Source organism: Mastigoproctus giganteus, chromosome 7 (genome assembly GCF_048544385.1).
Source record: "Mastigoproctus giganteus isolate SK-2022 chromosome 7, ASM4854438v1, whole genome shotgun sequence".
NCBI classification, from domain to species: Eukaryota; Metazoa; Arthropoda; class Arachnida; order Uropygi; family Thelyphonidae; genus Mastigoproctus; species Mastigoproctus giganteus.
The window spans coordinates 49179589-49204926 of NC_143581.1; the positions used below are offsets into that span (position 1 = coordinate 49179589).

Sequence of the window (25338 nt, forward strand, 5' to 3'; positions counted from 1 at the left end):
AGCGCCATACCTCGCTTAATGTTGCAACACGAAAATTAAACCCAAGCAGTTATTCAAAAAAAATCAATAAGTGCTAGTTACTAATTTTATTTCAACGTTCAGCTAGAACAAACCGGAATAAAGCCAAAGTAAAAACATATCAATCTTACCTTGCTATGTTAATTTAAAAAAAAAAATTCAAATTAGTATAAAGTTTTACTAACAAGCATAAATTCAAAATAATATTACTGTTATTCAAGGCCATAAGTTCTTTACTGATAAGATATGTTTGCACCAAAACAAAGTCCAACAAAAGCGCCAACGTTTAAGTGGGAAACGCAGGAAATTTCTGGTCATTATCAAGGTGTAGTTGTAAGAGCAATTATAAATGAGCAGAATCACGTGATTAAAATGACTTCCTCAAGAGCGAAGCTGGCAAAAACTGCATGTATTCTAATATGCACTGATAATGGCCGCCTACTTCACCGATTAATTTTCGAAACAAATCAGTTATCTGGGTGGGCTGATATAAGACCACAAAACGTCCTACACATAATTTCATTTAAAGAGGGATGTTTTTTCATTAATTCAAAACTACCTAATTTACATTTCTAAATTTAATCACCACATTAAATTTTACATTTAAATCAAAATTATGAATAATTAACAATTATGAAAAATAGGTGCATATTAAATACCAAATAGAACCATAATCCATACCGAGGTAGGCTGCGATAAACAGCATAGTAGAAACACTTCGAACAACGGAAATTTCTTAACCTAAACAAAAGGTAACACTGCTGAAAAATGGCTATCCACTATATCCCCGCACTGTAATCGAACACTCATGCGCTGTACGAGACTAAAAAAGTTTCCGAATCCCTCCATAACCCCAGGTAGTTACAAAATCTTCAAAATACAGTGAAAAGTATTCGCTTTCCGCTTCCCCACAGCCGCTAGGGGCGTTACGGCCAACCCCCCAACCCCACACAGCATGCAATGGACAAGAAGCCGGCGAGATCCCTGACATACATATACTGTACACGTGTGTATGTATATATCACTGATATACACATACACACTTTTTATTTATGTGTATGTATATATACATATTCACTCACAGCGATCATGCTGTTGTGTATATATATATATACATACACATAGCCAAGCGTGCACTCAGTGACAATCACGGGCACTAACACACGCGCGTGCGCGCACTGATATATACATACACACATACGCACGCACACACACACACCAACAGAATCGCATGTACACTCACATTCACGCATGCACGCACACAGTCTCCAACTGTGATACGGGCGACGAAGGAATAAGCAAGCAACAGCGGAACCATACCTTGCTCTGGTAGCATAGCTCGCTACTCGGCCTTGGGCTAGAATGAAATGATTGGTCGTCATCAGAATGTTGCTATGGGAGCTGGCCTCATTATGATATTCAAATAGCAGGGGGGGAAACGCTGGCTCTAAATGAATGTTTGAACTCGCACCCAGATTGGCTGGCCGAGACAAGGCAGCGTTGTCCATTAGCATTGCATTTGCTGGCGCGTGCATTTCAGCTTCGCACCTAAAATGACTCTGGGTTTTTATTGGCGAAGTCGCCCCCTTGTTTATGGCTCCAACTGTCAATCGCGTACAGGGGATAATGCCAGTACACAGCAGATGCCCTTGTCTTGAGACCGCTAGACGCTTTTAAAGATGGCCTGGGTGTGCGCAAAATGGCGGCGACACAGTTCGGAGGAGTAGTTTAAAATGCTCGAGTTTAAAAACGGAACATTTGGGATTTAAGGTGGAGTGACAGCTTAACGAGATGGAAGTGCGGGAGAAAGGAAGCTGATCTCATGGATGAGAGGATGCCCGGAGAAGTGTAGGAGGAAGAAAAAAAACTGCGAAGAGCATTAGCAAAAGAAGTTCAAGAAAAAGATTAAAATTTCTTGCAGAAGATATTTTAAAATACAACGGTTAAGGAAATGATGTCTCACAAACTGAAGCAGACGTTAACGCGTGACCAATGATACGTGAATTACGTAAATGAAATTTGCATATGCTTAAAATATTTAAATTAAAAATTCAAATTCATCCTTTCCCACTACTCCAAGTTTGGTTACCAACCTCTAATACCTAAATAAGACTGTAATAAGCCTGGATTGTTTTAATATACAGTTCAGTCCTTTGTTTATAAGTTCATTTAGTGCTATAATGGATAAATGATGCAAGGGAAATTTAAAATACTTTTAAGGTTATTAGCGAATTATCCTAAACGTAAAAATAAGGAAAAGGCCGGTTCCGAACTATGACACTGTTAAAAAGAATTACTGTCATATGACATTATACCTGATTAATAGACACAGGATAAGCATTAGTTACGATGCGTGCAAATAAAAATTAGGCCAAGGCATCTGTTTACTAGCCATTCATATACATTTAAAATTCTTTACACATCTGGTAAACGTTCATATCTATGCATTTTAACTACGTACACAGTCAAGGCTGAAATCTTAAATCATTTTCTAAATCGCTTTTAGTATGCCTAAAAGCATCTAATCTCCATTTCTGTACTGGCTTTTCTTTCAAGCAAGAACCTACTCAATATGTACACACGGGGCATTGCGCAACCGTATCCAAAAAGGATACATGTCAGATTGTGCCAATTTTTATATACACATATTAATAATATGCTTATTTTATCAGATTAGCTAATATTGGCAACAAATGTTTATTTTTTTAATGACTGAGTGATGGAATCCAGAGGGCGCAAACAGTTAACCTCAACTCGTTTACATAAAACATCAAAAATCTGCATGTCTTGAAATGCCCCTACTTTCATCGTCCCCTCGTACCCTAACAGAGATTTTTACAGCCCTGGAATGATCATTGGAAACAAATTTTATTTTCGGTATGGTAAAATTAGGCCAAAGATAGATTAGTAAAAAAAAAAATTTTTTTTAAAATAGGCCTAACTTATAGACAATATACATTATCCAGATGAGAGTACATTCTTAACTACAGATGCTGTTTCGAAATAGTCAACCGCATTCAAATGGTTCACTTTCTTTGTACAACTTTCTCACTGCAAGGGAGCATAGCATCAACGGACCGGAAATCCAGTAGGAAATGAAATTCCCTAAACCGACAACCGCTGGCACACTATAACAACTAACGTAGACCTATTCTGGGAAGCGCACGAAGAGAGAGAAAGCGAGAGAGAGCATTTGGTGGATGACGGCAAGAGGAAGTGAGAGAAAGAGAGCAGTAGCCCAAACCCTACTGTGCTGTGGGGGACACCCAAAGCAGCAAGTGCACAGTTGGCAGCCAATAGACACTGCTCTTGCTATCCTCTGAATTTGGATGGTACTGCGGCTCCAACGTTAAGCTATCGCCGGGCGGTTTACAGACAGGCCAGCGTCCATTGCCGTTATATACTACAGTTAGTGAGTCACGCGCTGTTTCAACACACTTCACGCCACCGTGACTACGCGTACGGGATATTTTGGGGGTGTTTTGATGTGGTCGGTGACACTCGATGTTCTGGTAATGGACGGAAAACACCAGACGACCGGAACAAGCAGGTAGGTTGAACTTAGGCTTAGCTACTAAACGAGCTACCGAAGTACGAAGAGAATTGCTTTCGTATCACTTATGGATCCCGTGTCACTCTTCTGTGGAAACCCAAGACGAAATCGGCATCCCTAAAAACCGTCAGAATGATCAGGGTTGACTGGACACGAACATTTACGGTTTTTCGTCCTGAGCGCTCTTCTCGACTATCAAAGGAGCCGATGTTTCATCGTCATAGTTGCCCGCACCCCGTCCGGCTACAACCGGCTGCTGGTGGTCCGTAAGTTGTCCGTGGTTAGGTAGCAGACCATGTGCGTTCATGTCGGCACCTCTAGGGAGGCTGAAATCACGGAAGTTCGGAAATCGAGTGGTACTTAAGATAGTACAATGGACGTTGGGATTCCGAAGAAATTACGTAAAGACTTCAAAGGTTAAACTCCGAATCTCATCTCGGCTTTGATCACTACTCGATGACAAAAGGTAAACTTGCACGGTGATCCAATTTCTTTACTTTTCACCATTCTCTCACTTTGTTTCGGTGTGTGTGTAGATTGAAGTTATGGCTTTTAGATTGTTGAACCCGGTAGATATTTATCCTTAATATGCACACGTTAATAAACCTTACTTCCCTAAGCCTAGTTTACTGGTAAACAAATAAAATTAATCGACACGTACGGTGTGAACTTAGTTAAAAATCATCTACGCTAACTAGTCTCAAGATAAATGTTTATTCATTAGGGTTAAAACAAAATCCACTTACCACGCTCGTACTCTGGCACAACTGTGCGGAGGCAGCGGCCATATGCCCGCACCCCACGCGCTCAGAAAGCAGCACTGCGAAGAATATGAATACGCAAGACGGCTGAGCTCCTGGCGTGCGTTTTTTAACCGCCCTCTCACACTTCCAACACGCTGTTGCCCTTCTCACTATTTGACCAGGGTCAGCGACTAAGACAAAAGACTCCCTCTCTTGCTGCTTGTCCACTACTAGCGGCGTTGTCCCGTTGTGTCCACTGAAAGGGCGGCAAATCCCGACGCAAGTCATTAACAATGGGCGAATTAATGCCTTCTTCACAGGATGGCGAAGTAGTGCGCGATGAAAATGTGACACATGGTGTGGCAAAAACGAGGCTATCAGATCCACTACGTCGGCCCGAAAAATCGATACTTGCCACGAGCTTCACGGGCTGACGTTTCCCGCTAGACCTTCAGTGACATCTCCTTGGAGTCGGACGGTGAGCAGACGCGCCGTTACAGCTGGCGAGGCGACTAATGCAGCTCCCTAATTAACGCACGAATCTGACTAAAAATGGCCGTGAGAGATGTGACTCATACCAAGCTCCCCTCCTCATGCTCTAAGCTAACTCACTGCTCTTGTTATTCGAGTTTTCCGCCAGTCTTGATAATACTGCAAGCGTCTTGGGTAAAGCATACAATTGCTTCTTCCTCTTCGGGACAATCGTTATTTGCCTGGAGCTTTCGGACGCTCGACCAGAGAAGCGGCCGTGAAAATATCGGTGTGAGAAGACAGAGTATTTTTACTGTACTAATTAATTATTCAAAAATTAATTGGATTGTAATACGCATGCGTCAAGTAGTCACCTCGGCGAATGGAATGGTGGGTAAACAGTTATGGCGTCTGCGAGTGTGTGGAGGTAAGCTAGTTAGTGAAATGCGGATTATAGAGGGTTTTACATTAATGAGGCGAATGTACAATTAAATGTTAATCAACCCCCTTGGCTTTTGTAATCATTCGTCACGTATTGCTATGCTAGATCTTATTAAAATGTTCTGTAAGCGCTGTTTTTATAACAGCTTGACGCTTCCTCGCGTTTAGTGTTAAGAAATATGGTGGATTTGTTGTTGAACGTTCTGTGCTTCACTAGTTTATTTTCTCTGCGATTTTGCAAGTGCTGTTTCCAACGTTTTAGTATCTATAGAATAAACAGTTTTGAGAGGATCACACTCACATTGACATTTTTATCCATATGAAATGATACGCTTATCGCTAATTGTTTTCGAGAATATTTTAAAAGTACTGTATTGCAATTAAAATGGGAAAGTCCCATTCTAATTTTGATATTACTTGTCGCAGGATTAAGCAAGTATGCTATAAAATTGGCTCTTAAACAATTACCCTGAGAACGTATTAGTTTAATCTCTTGAAGTGCAGTAATATTAAAGCATTTGTATCATTTTTATTTCACTAATATTTAAATAGTATGGTTTTGCTTTATGTTCATTCACTAGCTCATTATTGTAAGTTTTTAATTCTCGAAATTTGGACTTTCACAGCTGCTTTTTCAGTGGAATGCCGAATTTGATATTGCCCTTTGGCTTGTGTTTATGTTGTACAAAGTTGCTACCATGTTCACAGCTAAAACCCAATGTTGAAAAAAAGAGGTGGAAAAAAAGCAAGCATTGGTAATTTGACTCGTCTGTCCTTATAATTAAAATTATACAACGTTTTAAAGTTTGAACAGATGACAAACTGGTAACAGAATGTATTTATAGCCAGGCATTTTCACTCCTCAGGCTCTTAAAATGCTTAGATGTGGTTTCTTTTAAGTTTGTTATATTGTCTGAATAAACTCTGAATAAAAAGATTTCCTTTTGTTGGAGGTGGAAAGTTAGTACAGGTAGGATAACAACAACAAAAAAAAAAAAAAAAAAAAAAATTACATTTGAGACATGAGGAGAGACAAACTGAGTAACCAGTTACATAGCAACCTTGTTATACCAGTTCAGTACATTTGCTGTCATATATTAACTTGGCATTGTAAGAAAGAATACATCCTCCCATAAATTTAGTGATCTAAAAAGTATATAAGGAGGTATGCTTCTCAGTAGGTTTACCACTTGGGAAAATAAGGTATGTGGGGAAATTCTTGCAGACACTGATCGCATGTATAAGTGAATACTCCAAAATATCTGCTAAGATGATTCTTTTCCATTGATTCTGATAATTTGTTTTCCATCCATATAATCAGTTTTAAAAGGTATTTAGCATTTCATAAAGGTTAATTTTTAATTTGTAAAAGTTCAATAGCCATGTTATTAAGTCTTAATTTATGCTACTTCCTGCTTAATTGACTTTTTATATTTATTAGCAGCTGGGTTCTGAAGATATTTAAGATTTAGGAGTGTTGCAATATGATGGGAATTTTTGAATATGAAATAGACTTCTATAAAATAAGCCAGCAAATGGTGGAGGGTGAAAGGCATTTTCAGATATTTGACAGTTCACTTAAGGGAGAAAGATGTAGGAAGAATGAGGAACTCTGTCTTCCCTGCTCAGTATACTGCATAGAGAAAAATAAGGTCTATGGGAAATTCTTGCAAATGCTGAACACATTAGAAATAACTCAAAAACCTACCAAGATATGTCTGCCAGCACAGTTTATAATGATAAATTAGAAGAGAAAAAATAAAAAGTAATGTCCACCTATGTATAGAAGAAAATTCAGAAGTGAAAACTTCTTAAAAAATGCCTGTTGGTATGGTATTTTTTTTTTTTTCTTTTTGCCAGCTTTTAAAGTTCATTGCAAACTGCAATATCAAAATTAGAGAAAGGATAAAAAATGTCCACTTAATAAAAATGATGATGGAAGTTGTGGCATTATACATAAATGAAAATAATACTTGGTAAGAGATAAAATGGCCATTTTGACCACTAATACCTTATCTTGGGAAAAGTTAACAGGGCAGAACAGCCAGCAAACAAATATAATGTGTCTGTATTCTTCAACCCAACAAAAGGCTGAGTTGAATTGTTGTAGTCCCTACATTGACAACCTGTACACAAAAACCCCCATCCAGCAGTCAGGAAAAATAGGTGAAAATGCACATCACAAATAATGATATCCTCCACTTACAGTGGAGGATAAAGCATAAAATGGTTTCTACTTTAAATTTCTTTGCATGTGTAAAGGCAGTCCAATAATTACTAAAAATATAAAATTAAATTAATAGCAGAATTCATAGATGAAAACTAAAGGCAAATTATTTTTGTAAATATGCAAGGATATAGTAGACAGAAAAGTGAGCTATGCAGCAAAGAATGCTTACATAAGCCAATACGTGGAGCACAAAAATGCAGACCTCATGTTAGATGGGGCAATGGTACCCAGGACTGCAGTTCAAGGGTGCCTGGCCAAGGCTTTAATATTACATTTTTGAAAGTAATTATTTTATTACTAAATATCGTTTCTAATAATTGGCAAAGAAATTCTACAAACTTCAAATAAAAATGCTTTTTTCTTATTGATTTGTTATATGCTAAAATTTACTTGTTGCTTTTAACCTCTGCATCTGTGTGTGTCTGCACGCAGAAACACAAGGGCAGCTTCATTACACATGATGTATGTCTTGAGATATAGCCTTTTAAGTTAAGAGTAGGTATTGAGGCAGTGCTGTAGTCATAAAATTAGCAGATATACTCTATGAATGTTACAAAAAAAAAAAAAAAAAGAGTATACTGCACATGTCAGGCTTATTAATCAAATTTGCTTCAGCCACATAGAATAAAAAAAGCATTTTTTTTAACATATTATGTATTTTGGTAATCAAATTTTAATATTTTTTTTTCCAAGTCTTTCAAAAACTAGAAAGTATACATTATTCACCTAAAAAAAAAATTCAGAGGGTATACAGTGTATACCCTCCATTACATCCCTGTATTGCTCAGTAAAATTCTTAATATATATAATCAGGTGGTATAAGAGTTTCATTTGATTATTAATTTTAAAATTGATATTGCTAATTCTAAAATTTGTAGAATAGAAATTGATAAGTTAATAAAGTTGACAGTTCAGTCTGGCCTGCTGTGAAGGGAGGTAGATGTAATCGGGATATTATTAGAAAAATTTGAACAAAATGGGACATAAAAGAAATGCAGGATAGAGATTAAAAAACTTAACTGTCTTGCCAAAAGCAGGACATCTAGTCAGTTTAAATGAGTTTGTGAATTTTATAATGCAAAAGACAACCTATATATTTACCAGGATTATCTTCCATCTGATTTTTTTTGTTACCTATATGAAAAAAGAGACCTGATTAATGGCTAGTTATAAAAAAGCATTTTTGTGTCTTGCACAATTGAAGCAGAGACAAGAAAATATCAAATGATTATAAAGAATAGTTTAATTTTGATAGTATTTTTATATTTTTATATATAGGATATTCAGGTTTGGCAGTATATGTGAAGTACTTGGAACTGGGAGCATCTTTATAGTCATTTTATTTGTTCTTTCCAACTGAGAAATACTTGCATGAAAGAAAATTTAGTTATTGTTGGTTGGAGTCAAGTGCCTCAAATTTTGTCAAATATTTAAAAAATTAGAATTTTAAATCATTTGATGCATGTCAGAGAACATCCCGTATAAGTTAAAGGAAGACTTTGTAAAAAAAAAAAAAAAAAAAAAACAACCAAACACACATAGGAATCTAGAAATACAGGAAATGAAACCAGTTGAAGGAAATATCATAATTTGCACTTTAAACAATAAAAGCACAGTAACTTAGTTACTCTCTAGACTTCTCCTTAATTAAGGTATTTAATGACTTAGGAAACTGGTGATAAGTTTTACTAACTCATCTCAGACTAATGTTAATTCTGGTAGTGATGGAGGTGGCCATCACTTTTGAGTTAAATATTCTCTGTGAAAATTGACTTTGGCTAATTGGTTAACTGTCTTTTAAGGAAACCAGTTCCTGAACTGAAGATAAAAATTTAAAGTTTATGGAGCTGGTCACTTATGTCTAAGATTACCTGCAAAATTTCAAAGGTTTCTTATTTTCTTTTGCTTATTATTAAATGAAAATGGCATTTGAGGCAAAATGTTAAATAGTGTCTTAACTCATAAATAGAAAAAAAAATTGCCAGGAGGGTGACCACCTTTAACTTGTTAAGTTCAGAAAGTCAAAATAAGTATTTGTGAAGGGAACTATGCTGTAGTCATAATAATAATTAAACTTAAAAAATTATATCGAATAGAATAGTTGATAGTGTGAGAAATGTCAGTAAATTTAAATAATAGGGTGCTGGACAGTTCAACAGGATTTCAAGTGAGAGTGTTTGGTAGCATGCAATAAATAAGCAATATGACTTTTTAAAGTTGAAAATTACAATGTTTACTTCTTTTAATGATATAAAAATTATATCTAAACCTTGGGGTTTTATTTAAGGTTAACATATCTGTAGGATTTAATGAGTGCTAAATTTTGATTCTTCCTCCCCCTCCCCTAAATTAAACTTGTGAAATTCTGAAGTATAGCTAGGTTCCAGGATGGGACATGTAAGGCACTGCTCTCATGATCAATGATAAAGCATGCTAGTGCATCTGTATAGTGTTTCTATCATTGCAGCAGTTGTAAATTGTCTATCTTACAGTACTAAAGTTGTTTTGCATCAAAAATATAAATATGCGTGAAAAATTTGTAATGGATAATGAACTTGAAATTGAGGGAAAACTCCCGCCCGAAGTTGAAAATCATCATTACAAGAAACTGGAGGAGGAGTCTGCAGTGTTCAAGGGACAAATTTGAGACAATTTCTTGAAGGAAGGAAGAAAAAAAAAAAACAGTTCTCTGTCCAGTCATGCAATGACAACATGTTAAATATTGTAATATGAGGAAACTGTCAGAATGATAGTAGAACAAATTTGGGATCGATAAAGTGTTTATCAATTTTGATCATCAATCTAGAAATTAAGACATTGGTTCACACTGCTTTATTGGTGAAGATTGTGCTGGAAAAAGGGATCCTTCAAATGGAATATTCTTCTTGTTCAGATGTTTAAAAACTTTCCTTAAAGAGATGTTTTTTGAGGAATTCCAGTGGTGGTAGTAGTGTGTGTGTGTTGGAGGCACTAAAATCAATATCAGGAAATGCTCCCAGTTGTGTCAGAATTTTTATGCACTCTTGATTTTGAATGCTAAATTTTATTTTATTTATTTTTTTAGCCACAACCTTATACTAAGTTGAAGATTTAAAATAAAGCCATATCCATAATATGGATCTATGTAGCTCTTTCGTGATACGAACTTTTGGGACAAAGTATGTTAGGGTATAATTTGTTTTTCTGTATTCAACCCTCAGTAAGATTGAATGCAAAAAAAAAACTTATTTTAAAAGGTTGAATGATGTAGGATCACTTCTTTTGAATATCAGTATTTCTAAGTAAGAAATTTCAAATTAAATGTTGCTAAGCTAGACATAACTAAACTTACCTCATGAATTGCACTCTAATCTATATTTAAGTGTAGTTTCCAAGGTAGGTTTAGATACTTCCTCAAACTTAGCTGTAACTTTTAATTATTAATATTCTCTGAACTTGTATCATAGCCCTAAATGAATTTCAGAGAATAGGAAGCTACTCTATAGATATGGTACTTCTAATTTTGATATCAGTGTTATGACCTTTAAACCAAATTTTGGATTTAAATATTATTGGTACACTTTTACTAAACCTTTTTCAGAATTTGATTTTTGAGTTATTGTCATTGAATTTGATTAAAATGTCACTTCATTTATTGTATGAAACTGCTTCTTTAGATTTAATTAGATATGGCTATATCTACAGCTTTTTGCAGAACTTCAAGAGTTTCAAACTGGAATATTGTCCAGAATATAGAACTCAGATAATATTCCAGACCTTGAAAATGAGAATTATTCCAGATCAGAATAATTGTTCTCATTTTCAGGGACAATTGTTGGGGGATCAATTATCCAAAATTGAGAAGTGATAGAACTGAAACCAAATTAAATATCACATTGTGTGTGAATCTTTAGCAGCTGCTGCAAAAACAGACTAGTATAAATGATATGATTTTAATGCTTCAGTTTTTCAGTGATATAAATTTTTGTTGCTAATGGCAGGACTTCAGATATGTTTTGTAGATATTTTTTAAAACATGGTGGATACCCAACATTCTTTGGCCAAAAGTATAAATACTGAGCTACAATAGGATGCCTTCTTTAACATCAACTCATTTAAAACATATTTTTAAAGAACTGAACAAGATTTGTTATTTTAGAAATTAATGCAAGATGTTACATAAAGTTTTTTTAACTTTATGTAACATCTTGCATTAATTTCTAAAATAACAAATCTTGTTCAGTTCTTTAAAAACATGTTTTAAATGAGTTGATGTTACATATTCCCCATAAATGTGAAAAGTCGTTACCAATCAGAATTTAAGTTATATTTAAACTTTCATTTAAGTGGCAGCTTAATTTTAAAGTTAATAGCATAAATTGGTCACTTTTTTTGTGCTTTTTTTTTTTTCAATCCATTTTGAACATGACTGAAAATCTCATTTTTTATATTACATTAATAAATATTACATTAATTTTTTTTTGAAAATAAAATGCCTTCTGCATAGCTTTAAATATTTTTCATCACCTCTTGTAGTTTTGAATGTTATCTTGACTAAATGTGAGCAAAATGTCAGTTAAACAAAAAACCATGCGCTTCAACAGTTCTATGCCAGCCACTATTTTCATTACACAAATCGAGAGAATGTAAAGATTGGATATGTTGCCCATAAAATGTTAAGCGTGCATGCTTCAATAATTGGACAGGAGAGATACCACTAATTTTAAATTCTCGTTTTTCAGCATATGCATATAATTATCAAGAACAGGCTTAACCTAATCCTTTATTTTTACAGTTTGTGTTATAAATAACAGAGATTCTGTAATTTTCAGTGGGAAAATCAAAAGAAAAAACTTGTTAAAAGAGGTACTGGGAGTGTGTGACGGCTATGTGGACTGAGTTCAACAAATTGCACAACATTGCTGAAATGGTGCAGGATCTCAGACTTATGGGCACTTGGTTCCTCTGGGGCTCATGAGATATGCAGTATATTTTGTTTTTTCAGCTGTTGGAATTTAAGTAACTTTGTTATAATCTTATTGTAGGTGATTGTCATAGGTTATTGGTGTCTCCCAGCCTTCTTCACTACAAATACTGTTATTAATTTATTTTGAATATTTTAAAATTTATATGGATTTGGAAACTACATCAAAATTTGAATTCAATAAATTTTTAAACTAATTGCATTCATAATTCAGAACATTTCAGAACACTAAGATATGCAAGTTTGCTCTCTAGCACCATGACACAAAGCCAGTTTCTTTGTCAACCATGGTGATAATTGATAAAATAACAATATATAATTCATTGTTATTTATTACCATGAACAGTACTTAGGGACTGGAACAATAGAAACTTATGCAAAAATGTGGGTTTTTTTTTTTTTTTTTTTTAACCTCATGCAGCTTAAAATATGTTGAAAATTACTTTCAGTTCATTTGTGTAGTTAATTTAATTCAGTTAGCTTGCTTTTGGAGCAAAACTAGTGCCATTATTTATTTGTATGTTATTTATATATTTTTTTTTTATCAAAAGCGATGTCCAGGCCTATTAGTTTTCTGTTTTTTTCTAGTACTCTCATTTCTTAAGGGGTCTCTGACAAGTTTTCTTTTCTTATGGATTTTAGTCAAATATTTATTTATTTTATAAATATGCATATATTTGTTATGTTTTACTTAATTGATGTGGACTTCAGCAACAGACTACCCTGTTGTGTTTAGGGTGGAGAATATCAGTTGTGCTTTCTATCAGACAGCATTGGTGTCAGGAGATTGGCTGGTTTTACAGCAAAGAAACTTGTGACAATGTATTCATTTTATGATTGACTTTGCTATTCTATGAAGAACTGTAGTTTCTGCAAGGAAAAATCCTTATAACCCATGCACATAGTCAGCCATGGTATGAAAAACACTTCTGTCATCCCTATCTAGATGGGACCCTGTCACCATTTTTGACATGGTACAAAAAGGACATTGATCATAACCATTGATAACTACAAGAACAGGCTATCATTTCAATCTAGTGCTGAGTTAAAAATCTAAAAAAGAAAAAAAAAAAAAAAAAAAATCCTATTTTATAGTTGAATAGGTTATTTAAATGTTCCTGTCATGTGATAACATTTGTATTACAGTTCCCCATACTGTTTGAGCTGTGTGACTATGTAGCATCACAATTATTCTTTAAAGTAAAATTCATATAGATGGCTTGTCAATTTATTTTTTATTTATTTTTGATAGGTCATGATATTTAGCACAGTATACTGATTGTGGTGCAATATTAAAAAAAAAAAAAAAAAAAATGGCAGCCCTAGGAATCTTTAACATTATGGAAAATTTTAATGTGTTAAGCAAATATACAGGGTATTTCAGAAATAGCTTCAACTTTGTAAGTCTGTATTATATATGTTATACGTTCTATTTTGAACTTAATAAAACATACCACGAATGGAAGCCATGGTTTTGAATTATTTATTGGTGACTTAATATCTGACCACTGCAGTTATGTATATGACAGTTTCTGTCAGATGTTAATGATAAGTAGTAGATTATTATCCTTCAATTTTTGCAAATTTGTTGGTAATAGTTGCTGACCAACCTGATCTTAATATCCCAGAGAAAAAAAATATATATACAATTTTTGTGAGGTCTTATGATCATGCTGTCTGCTGAATTGGACCACTTCATCCCATCTACCAGTTGGAAAATCCTAATCCAGGACCAGTTGGAAAGTCCTTTTCTGTGCTAGCAGAAAATTTTCTGACAAAAAAATAAATGCAATGTACTTATTTTGCTCTAGTGAAGTTGCCAGTTTGTTCATCTGTGCCACTGCTAGAAGAGCTTTAACTGCAAGTTCTTTTAGTTCTGAAGTTACTACAAGTCAGCAATAACTTCAAGACCATGGGCTTCATATATCTTGAGTTCAAATTTCACTAAGATATGGGTTCATAAATACAAAGATACTTTTGAATTATCCTGCACAAATGCACAGTATATGTGCATATGGAATATTTGACCAAGTCACTGGACCTGGTATTTGGTTTCAGATTGTATCTTATCTATGTATGAGAAATAAAACACTTGAAATGGGTTATAAACACATTTTGACTAATGTACAAATATATTTTGTTTATATGCTTCCAAAATTTATTTGGATAGTTTCTAGTGGATTCTTATGAACACCTCTTTGAGAACAGTCGACAGCAACAAAACTAGCCTTCTGCCAGGTGCCCAGTCTTTCCCTTTATGGTGAGTCAGTTACTGACCCTGAGAAAAAGTTTATTCTCTCATAATGTTGCCTTTCTTGGAGGAGGAAACCTTCTCTTAAGTCTGTTTTGGAATCAGTCTGAAAATCTGCCAGCTTTCTGTTGGTTTTGGGGGCTTTTAATCATCCACACCACCATGATGATACACCTTTTGGTGTAAGGGTTAGGATTACTTGTATTATTTTCTATTTACAGCAGTAAGTATTGTTCCTATTATATCAACTTCTGTATTATCAGACTTCCACGATACTATACACTAGGTGGAACATGAAACTTCTGGTGAAAATAAACTTTTAGCTGAATGGCATTGAATCTGAAGACGTTGCTCCTCCTCTGTAGATGATTCCCATTTTGGACCAGCTGTTTTAGGACTTAGTTTTTAACATAACTACTGTACTACATTTCAACTAAATGTGAATAAATGTTGTATAAATCCCATCAAATGTCTGAATGATGATAATGTGATGCCACATGAATATTTGGAATTTCCCTGTTATTGTCAGTTGCACATTGAGATATTTATTTCAAGGTTTTCTTAAACTTAAATCATATGGAATACAGAACCTTGATTTAGCCCCCAAAAAAATTATAAAATTAAGTGACATTAAAAATAAATTGGATAGAATTATTTAAGTACAGTACCATATAATTACTTTAAAAACTACATTTAATGGTTATATGTAATTGCAAAGCAAAATTCATTTTAAATGTAAAGATATTTAATTTTTTTTTTTTTTTTTTTTTTTAAATTTTGGGGGAAAAAAACCCTTATATGATTTCTGCATTCTAGGAATCTGTAAGGAAAATCTTGAGTCCTACATTAAAGAATACTTAATATTTATTTATAAAATCTGCGACATCTAGCAGGTGAAATGTAAAATGCTTTTTTTTTTTTTTTTTTTTTGTTGCGTGTTTTCCAACAGATCCAAAGAAACTGGGAATTAGCTGAAAGAAGCTATTTTCTCTCTCTCATAAAACTGAGTTTGCCTAACCATTTCTCTAGATTGCTTATTTCTTTAACATGTTCCAAATTATTGCCAGAATGAAGAATATCTACTAATCATAAATTGCAATAAACTTCAATCCCCCACTTGAAGGGCTTGACTTGTTGATAGGTTGAAAACATAAGAGGTATATCAAATTGACTAAGCAGAAAATATTTTCCAAAAAAAGCGATGCACTTTTTGGCTGATCTCTTTTTTAGATATTTTCCCCATGTGCATTAATTCTTAGCATCTCCCTTTTCCTCTTAACTCTTGTGTTGATTATCTTGCTACCAAACCCATTCCACTCAATGCCTCCCATGGTCTTCAACACAGGACATTAAGAAGTAATTTGAGCAATCTTGATATTAAGAAGTCTCCAGGTCCTTATGGCATTTCTCCACTAGTTCTCAAAACCTGTGCTGCAGAAGTTGATCCTGTTTTGTGTCACCTTTTTATATCTTATTTGCTGGTGTTTTTTTTTTTTTTTTTCCCCTACATTGGAAATTTGCTCATATCCAGCCAGTTCCTAAAAAGAGTGACAAATCCCTCCTTCCAATTATTGTCCCATTGCACTTACCTCTATTCTTTCCAAAGTAATGGAGAAATACATCAACTGCCAACTCTTATGCTATCTCAAAATCAGAATCAAACCATTGATTCTGATCAATGATTGCCAATATGGATTCCATCATTAGATTAGCGATATCTTGTTATTGCAATCGGTAATAATATTTTTAAGTTACATTGATGACTGATGTAGCACCTATAACAGCAATAATGCTGGGATTTAACATATAAGGAAAATATGTTAAACGGAATCTGCTTGGTACACAATATTGTGGTACTGACAGGATTTCAGTCACTGCCCTATTGCTGTACTTTATTCCGAATTGGCATGGCAACCACACTGCTTGAAGGCCTTTCCTTTATGATGACTGCACTATGGTATTTAACGCATATAACAGATTAAACCTGTGTATTTATTGGACCTCTACTGTATTATTAATTATATGCATTCTCTAGGTATTGGCATCTAGCTTCTGAATGTTGTGCAGCATTTCCATTGGCAGTGATTTTTTTGGCTTTTCTAAGCCTCCATACAACAGACTCAAGCAGGGAGGGATCTTAAAGTGTGCTTGGGGCTCTCCATTGGCACAGTTACCAAAAATTGGTAACTATGCCAATTTATTGTTACAAGCAAGTGAACAGTGGTGTAAATGGGTTATAAGATCATTTCTGAAACTTTTCTGAAGTTCAGTACTTCCATTATCTGTAAATATTGTGTAATCTTCAATATGACAAGGTTTAACTTAGTTAATTCAATCCTTCTAAAGCTCAGTACTGTTATTCTCAAAAAAAGTCTACTGCTCTCATACTGATCTTCAGTAATACTCTGATTTCCGAACAAGATTATGTACATTTATTGGGGATAATAATCCTGATTTTTAATCTTCCTTAATATGATCACATCACAAGGCTGCCATAGCCGAGTGGTCAAGTGCGAGGGTGCATAAGTACATGTGCCTTGAGTGACCAAGGTTCAGAAGCCCGTGACTGCTGAATACAGTGCTGTTTGTTGCATTCTCCTCTCTTGTGAACTCCTCTGACTGTGTGGTCATCCCAGAATATAAACAGAAAATTTTTTAAAAATTGCTTCTTCTGCAAAAAAAAAAAACCTGGTCTTTTTTTTTTTTTATATATATATAACTTTTACCATTACTTTACTTTTCCTATAAACAGATACTAACTGTACAAATTTCAAATGTGTCCTATCATGGAATATTGACAGGTTAATGACCCATCTCCTACAACGTCTCTCCACTATGTCTCATTCAATTTCTGTTGCATGTCTTTTCAATAGACACCTCCATAAGCACTATTCTTTTGAATTAGCATCTGAAATTCACTCTTCCAAAAATGCGAACTAGTGTCTCAGGTAGTCAGTATCCCTTGTCCAACTCCAAACTTGCAGCACTAACATTTTCTTCTTCTTTCTCATTAATCAGTTTTACTTCTGTTCTTTGGAAAAACTTTCCTTGTATTTTCACCAGGTTACAGTGTAAAGAAATTAAAGTCTAATGTGAACAAGTATCATCCATCTTCTCAGCTTTTAACCTATACATGGTATTAAAGTACTACAAGTTCTAGGTTCTTATACCTTTCATGTTTTGGGTTATTAAAATAAAACTGTTAGCTGGTCAAGTTACTGATGACCTGGGTATCTTCAATAATACTCTGATTTCTAAACAAGATTATGTACATTTATTGGGGATAATAATCCTGATTTTTAATCTTCCTTAATATGATCACATCACAAGGCTGCCATAGCCGAGTGGTCATGTGCGAGGGTGCATAAGTACATAAATCACCTGACACATTTTTCTCAAAAGAATGCATTTCGTATAAGTAATATAATTTAGATTTTGTATAAATTTGTTCAGTTGAGGTATTTTTTTAAGTTACATATATAATTAAATATTTAATCTTAAGTATCAAAGTACATAAGGACACCAGACAAAAAATTAGCCATGTATGGTATTTAGCACATATAACAGATTAAACTCTTGTATCTTCTATGGTGGTTTGTTTACCACACCGAAATTTGTGTAGGGTTAACCCTTTTTCTCTATCCATAGGTATATCAGCTCTGATTGAAGAAGCAAGGGTTGATGTGATGTGGGCTCACTCATCCAAATTTTGACCATGTCCTTAATGATGCTGGGGGTAGAGTTCACAGGAGAACCAATGAGGCATTTCATCCAGACTGTGCAGGGTGCTGTAGAAGCTGGTGGTGGGTCAGTGATGCTTTGAGGATGTTTTAACTATTATAAAGTGGGTCCCCTACTTGAAATATTAGGCTGGCTATATAAATATTTTGGATGATCAGGTTGTGCCTTTTGCTGAACATTTTGAGGGATGTTCATGATTTTCATACTCCTGTATTCCAGGATGACAACTGTGGTTCATTGGGCCTCTACTGTATTAAACTAATACAAGGAACATGAGGGAATGATAGAGCATTTAAATTGGCTAGCCAAGTCACCAAATTAAATCCTGTAAAGAATCTATGGCACGATCTTGAACAAAAAGTGAAAACACAGCAACAAATCCACAAAACTTTAATTAGTTTTGGGCCTTCACAAATGGCCTAATATTGATAAACTATTTAAGGAGTTTAGTTGAATCTCTACCTACATGAATTCACGTAGTGATTTGTGTTAAAGGAAGGGTTACATATTATTAATTGAAAACATAGGTGACTAATTTTTTTGTCTGGAAGTTTTTGTGCTAAAATGATTAAATATTTGATCATTTTAAGCATAAATAGTTTATAACTAAGACTAGCAGTTATTGTGCTACTTCATTTCACAGGACTGATGTCTATAGATGTTTTGAATGTTTTCAAAAAGGATTAGTTTGATGTTAATGATCAGCATCAGTTTGCTTTACTGAAATTGAAAGGCTCAATGGAAAAATGGTTCAATTTGAACACTTGTAACAGCCTCTCAGATAATCAACCTTTAGATTATCAAAAGGAAGCTTCTTAAAGATTATAGATGCACGAAACTGAACCTCAAATACCTCACGAATAAAGAAACTAAGGATTTCCAAGTTACCAAAAAAAAAAAAGCTGTCTTTTGAGACCAATATGGGATGAATTTTGTTGATTTTTCTAAAAACATGGAATGACTTATCACTATTGGGCATTTTATTGTTAAGAAAATTAATCCATAAATGCTAAGCAATCCTTTTACAGGGATGTCCAATTATTTTGTATCAAGATAATGCAAAATTGCACACAGAACAACTTGATATTGGCAAGAATTAAAGTTTAGGCAAAAGTTGATCCTCACCCATACTTATTGCTCAGAACTTCCTCCTTCACTTTTTTTTTGCTTAGATTAGCCTAATATATGTGTTTAGTTCCATGTCGAAGGTAAAACCATTAAAATGGATCAGAAAGTTATTTCTGAAGTTAATGGTTTTCAAACCCAGAAAATGGAATATACCCAAAGTACTTTCAATGCATCGAGGTATGCTAACAAAAATTTATTGATCATGAGGGAGTATATTGTATTACTTAATGTTTATCATTGTTGTATTCCAAAATTTATTGATCTTCAATTTTAAGTAAATTTATAGCCCATTCTACATTATTTATTGGCTGACCTTTATATATTCATGAAACAGAAGTGGTAAAAAGTATTCTGTAGTAAGAGGGTTACTGTGATGAAAGAAAGAAAAAAAAAATCCATCTAGTGAGAACATGGTTTTGTTTGAGATAAATCTCCAAATTAATATTTTTCCATGAATTAAAAAATCCTTAATCTTGACAAGAGATCTTTTGTTTTTGTAAAGATAGTAAATTGTGTGAAGATAAGCTACCAATGTCTTTAATTTATCTAGATTTTGAACCTCAAATTATGAGGCTTGGAATCAACCCATGCTGCAAATTCGAGTTTAGGGGGCAGTGTTTAATTATGGTAATAATCATTATTTTCAGTACTGAATAAACTTATACCATTTGGTAAATTCTGATACATGATATGAAATGTGGATAATGTTGTTAATAGAGGTGAATTTAAGGCATGCAAACAGCGTAATTCCTAAATCTTTTGTGACACTTTGATACAGTGAGTTCAATTATATAGAAATGGTTACACAATTTCTGTTTATGAACTACATATGTAATTGGGTTGCACCATGCCAAAATTGTTTTTTGATGCACAAGCTAAGAACTTCTGTTACCTCCTGTATAAATAAAATTGAATTCCCATTTCACCACATATCTGTATCAGAAATTAGGATGGTGACAAAGTGAGTAATTATTTGAATTGGAGGATGTGTGGTTCATATTCTGTAAATATACTATATTTTTCTGTATATAAGATATTGATTTTGTTTACTGTAGCTCAATAAGTAAATAAATAAAAGTTTTGTAACAAAATGAATTTGTCTTCATTGGAACTACACTTCAGCATGGCTCTACACAATGTTTCCCAAAGGATCTGAGCAAACTGTATAGATTTTTATTACAAAGTTATCACTGTAGAAATTGTACACCTAGTGATTATTGTAAATTCCAGGTATGTATTAAATCAAAAGTACAGAAAACTGGCTTAATACCTGCCTGTAGAACATCAGAACAATTTCAGTTGATTTATAGGGCTTCTCCCCCCCCCCTTTCATCACATCTATATACTGTTATAATGTTGCACTAAGCAATGCAAAATGTGTTGGATTAAACAACTTTTCCCTTCCCCCCCCCCTTTGCTACCAAAACTTTGTCTTACTTTTTATTTTTCTTTTAAGTGATTGAACAAAATAAGAATGAATGAGCAAATTTATGCATGAATGAATACAAACTGGTCATACTTCTCTTCTCCCAGCAGTATGTTTATCCTGAAGTTCAATTGGAGCATTTCACAAAATATACTGTAATAGTATCGTACAAAAGTAATGTGCTTTGTTTTGGGGTTTATTTCTCTAATTTGTGAACAATATTTGATAGAAATTTTTTTACAAGTTATTTCATTAGAACAACTACTCTTATGACATGGCATGTAAAAATAATAGGTGTGATAGAACTCGCAACAAATTTAGTTAAATAATCAAAACAAGAATTATTTAATGTGGTGGGGTTTTTTTTTTTTTGTACAGTGATATAAAATATGTATATTTCTGCCAACACTATACTAAGTGGTGCATTTGCAAGGTTTCTTGTTTAGTTTTTGCCTTAACATGATATCACCAGCAATGTCAATAAGAAAAAATATAAATTGATGAAAATATATTTCTGTATGTCCTCAGTTAAATGGTTGCTTTTTATTAATTTAAGAATGTTGTTTTGCAAGTGTCATGTATCGTACATCAATATTTCTCAATCATTTTCAGCACACCTTAACTCTGAATTTTGGTTACAATATTATAAAAGCACCTTACAGTAATGCAATTTGCTATGTACACATTCTCTCTGAAAAGTAATAATTATAAAGAAAATGTTCAGAAAAAGAATTTACAGTGTTACGAAAATCACTCAGAATAAACCCCAATTCTTTTAATTTATTTTAATTATTGAAAGCTTTTTAAAATTTCTCAAAAGTTATTCCCTTGAGATTGTTTGTCACCTTCTGTTGATATGATGAAATTGTTTCACTTTTCATCTTCATTTTTAACTTCAGAAAGAACTCAGCCAGAGAAAAATCTTTGAATGGGGGGAGCTATTTCAGTAACCTTTTTTTTAAAGAAATATTCAGCAATTAACATGGAATGCATAGGTGCAATGTCATGCAACAGACCTAATTCTTGTTTTCATGAAAGTTTTGTCTTACTCAAACTTTGCAACAAATCATATTTAGAGGTGATAGAAGAATTGTTTCACACCATTAGACCGCTCAGACCACTTTCATGAAGACAAGAACTGTTTTATTGCACAACAGTACGCCTGTACATTTCACAATAATTGTTCAAAGATTTACTTAGCAAAAAGGGATTACTGAGATCAACCACATTTGGCTCCACCTGACTTTCTCTTTTTGAAGTTAAAAATGAAGATGAAAGAGAAACTACTCAATATCATCCAAAAAATACAAAAGAATGTGACTGAAAATCTCAAAGGAGAAATTTCAAGAGTAGGTTCAACAATTAAGAAGTTTAACAAGCGTATAGAGACCCATGGGGGACTTACGATTTTTAAATTCTTTTTCTGAACATTTGCTTTATTTTGATTTTAGAATTTCTGTTTCTTTACTTCCAGACATGCTATATATCTGAGCATAGAGTAGCTATATGAAATCTAGTGGTAGGCATGGACTAGCCATGTGGCAGTCCAGGCAACTCAAATAGGCTGACTCTTATGAGAAAAAAAAATATTAATTTTACAATTTCTAGATTCATTTTGATCTGTTTTAGAGAACAAAGTACAAAATATGAAAGTATATATTTTTATATAAACATTAAATGGTTACAAAAAAAAAAGTGGACCACCATTTTTTTTTACATGCCTGGCTTTTATTTTTTTTTTAATCCCAGTTTGTTACTAGTTATAAGGCATATGTTTTCTTTTTCAACAGGTTTTGAAGTATCCGTGTCTTCTTCATATGCCATCAGAAATTGTCAACTAAAGGTACAGCAGTTTTTGAATATCTGGACAAAATTTAATATTCAAAAATTTCACTTTTTTTTTCCAGTACTTTCTCAATGAGAAGATTACAGTTCATTTTTATCCTTCCTTTAAACGTGTGAAAAGATGCACAGATTATTCATCAATCACAGTTTTTTTTTTTTTTTTCAAAATATAAAAAAATTGAACATCAGCAGTAATTTAAGTATCTTTAAAAAAAAAAAAAAAATTGCCTCAGTTCTTTGATTAAAAATTAAGAAATATTCATTGAACAGGCTAAAATTGATAGGTACAACCAGTTGCACCTGTTATTTTTTAGCTTATAGGGTTAATACCAAAAGGAAATCCCAAAGTAAATTTAGCACATGAATCTCACAGTTTGAGTGGTTGCTTGTCACTTATGTAATGAGTGTTTTAACTTCTAAATTATATGGGATATAAATGAAATTTATTTCTGTAGTACACTTAAATATATAGAAAGTAAAGTTAAAAGGAAGCACCCCTTGGCTGTATACTGTCTTGAATGGAATCATTCATTTGACACATATCCCAAAATATTGATTATCACTGGTCTTGGCGCATTATAGCCTTAGATGCTAATGCGCCAAAAAAATCTAAACAAACAAACATTGATTATCATACATTTTCCATTAATGAGTGAAACTTTTAAGAAATCTATAGATTAGAAATGGTTGAATATATATTGTATGAATTATAAATGGTTTTCTTTAGAAAAATAAAATATCTTTTTATTAAACTGGCAGATTGGAATGGACAGCTTACCAAACTTTTTCATGCTTATTAGTTTAAAAAGAAGTTATCAGAAACAAAGCAGAAATGCTTAAAAGGTCAAGGAAAAGTCATTCAGAATCTGTTTCTCTACTAATAGGAAATCTGCAGTTTTGTGTGCATGTTTAGTAATTTCTTAGAGGAGAAAATTTAAGGATTTTTTTTTTTTAATGATAATCTTAAACATAAAAGGCTGTGCTGAAATCTAATGCTCTAGTAGTATTGATGGCTTTAGAAAAATAAAATACTTGTTCAGGTGGATTGAAATTCATGTGAAATGATTTTCAATAAATAATATATATGAAGGTTGTTTCAGAGAACAGAACTGGAGAAATGAATGAAGAGGAAGGAAAGGTAGTTCGGAGAAAGAAAAGAGTTTTATAAAAAAAAATACAGGGACTCATTGCCTCGGAAACAACTTGATCACATTACACTTTATGATAGTAACAAATGATCTATGACATAACTATGACTCAGGGGATTATATTTAAAAAGATTAAATTCTTTAATTCAGGTTCCTTTATCTTCAGAAAAGGACTGTGAACCCGGACAAATGACACCCTGCTGGGTAGTTAAAATTTTAAGATTGAAACAAGGTTATTACATGTGGTAATCACCTCTGCATGAATACCACATAGTATGTTTTTTTTTTTTTTTATGAAAACCCCAAACATGATGTAGTACTCATCCAGAAATAATCAGAGTAACCTGCTTTGAAAATCAGATCAAATAAAATAGTAGAACTGATTTAAAATAAAAATAACCAAAAATATTAAATAGAATTATGAGGAAGTGAAGGAAACTGCTAAAAATCTTAAATGACCTTCAGAACAGCCCTCTAGCAAAGTAACTCTAACCAAAGAACCCCCCAAATAATAGTAAAAAAGAACTCCCCAAATAATAAAGAAATTACCTAGGTTGTACTTGAGTCGATAAACAGTATTAGTTGTTACAGCTTTCGCTGAAAGCAAGTCTGAATCTTATAGGTTATTATCTTAAATTTATCAGACTTAGAATAATGCTGCATCAGGCAGTTTGATACAAGCTAATTGCCATTAGTTGAAGTACTTGTCTACTATTAAGACTAAAGTGGATTCATTGATAAATTTAAGTAACTCTTGGAAAACTTGGGTTTTGATTCCTGTAAAATGACCATGATATACTGATGTATTAATCCAGCCCTGCTTAAGGACAACCTTCAAACATCAAAAATGTTTGAAGATATGAGAATGCTATGTCCATGTTGATGCTCTTACTGAATGATGTTTTCTTGTACTCCTACTCCGAAACAACTTGATCACATTACACTTTGATCAAGATTCCAGAATTTATGTTCATTTTATATACACCGGATGAGCATTTTGGATACAATAGTCAAAAATAGGGATAGAAATTTCTAGAGGACAGACCACATCTACGTGTTTTTTTTTTTTTTTTTTTTTCAGGATATTGCTTTAAGTATGGATACTCTTTGGTTACAAAGTATTTGAATAGTTTTAAAAAAAATCTTATTTGCATTATATCACCTAGAGCTGTATAAGTTTGTAGTTGATCTTTAACTCAGTCACCCTTAAATCTCTAACTATAACTCATGGTGCACTTAAAAGTTTGATGGTGATTGAGTTTAGCTGATATATATACTGCAGATTGGCTGAAATAAGATGTATTACATGTACTTCTCTTTCACTTCTGTCACATTTGGGGTCATCCAAATTGTTAGAAAGATGCATACACTAAACTACAT

At 33.5% G+C, this 25338-nt stretch overlaps 1 protein-coding gene across 2 annotated transcripts in view; it reads right to left on the minus strand.

Moving 5' to 3' along the window:
- Positions 1-5027, minus strand: part of LOC150082882 (zinc finger homeobox protein 3-like) — a 265556-nt gene extending 260529 nt beyond the window's left edge. For both annotated transcript variants that reach the window (XM_090377648.1, XM_090377652.1), the window contains exon 1: positions 4318-5027. The gene's annotated coding sequence lies outside the window, so the exon portion shown is untranslated. The remainder of the gene's footprint in view (positions 1-4317) is intronic.
- Positions 5028-25338: the final 20311 nt, after the last annotated feature.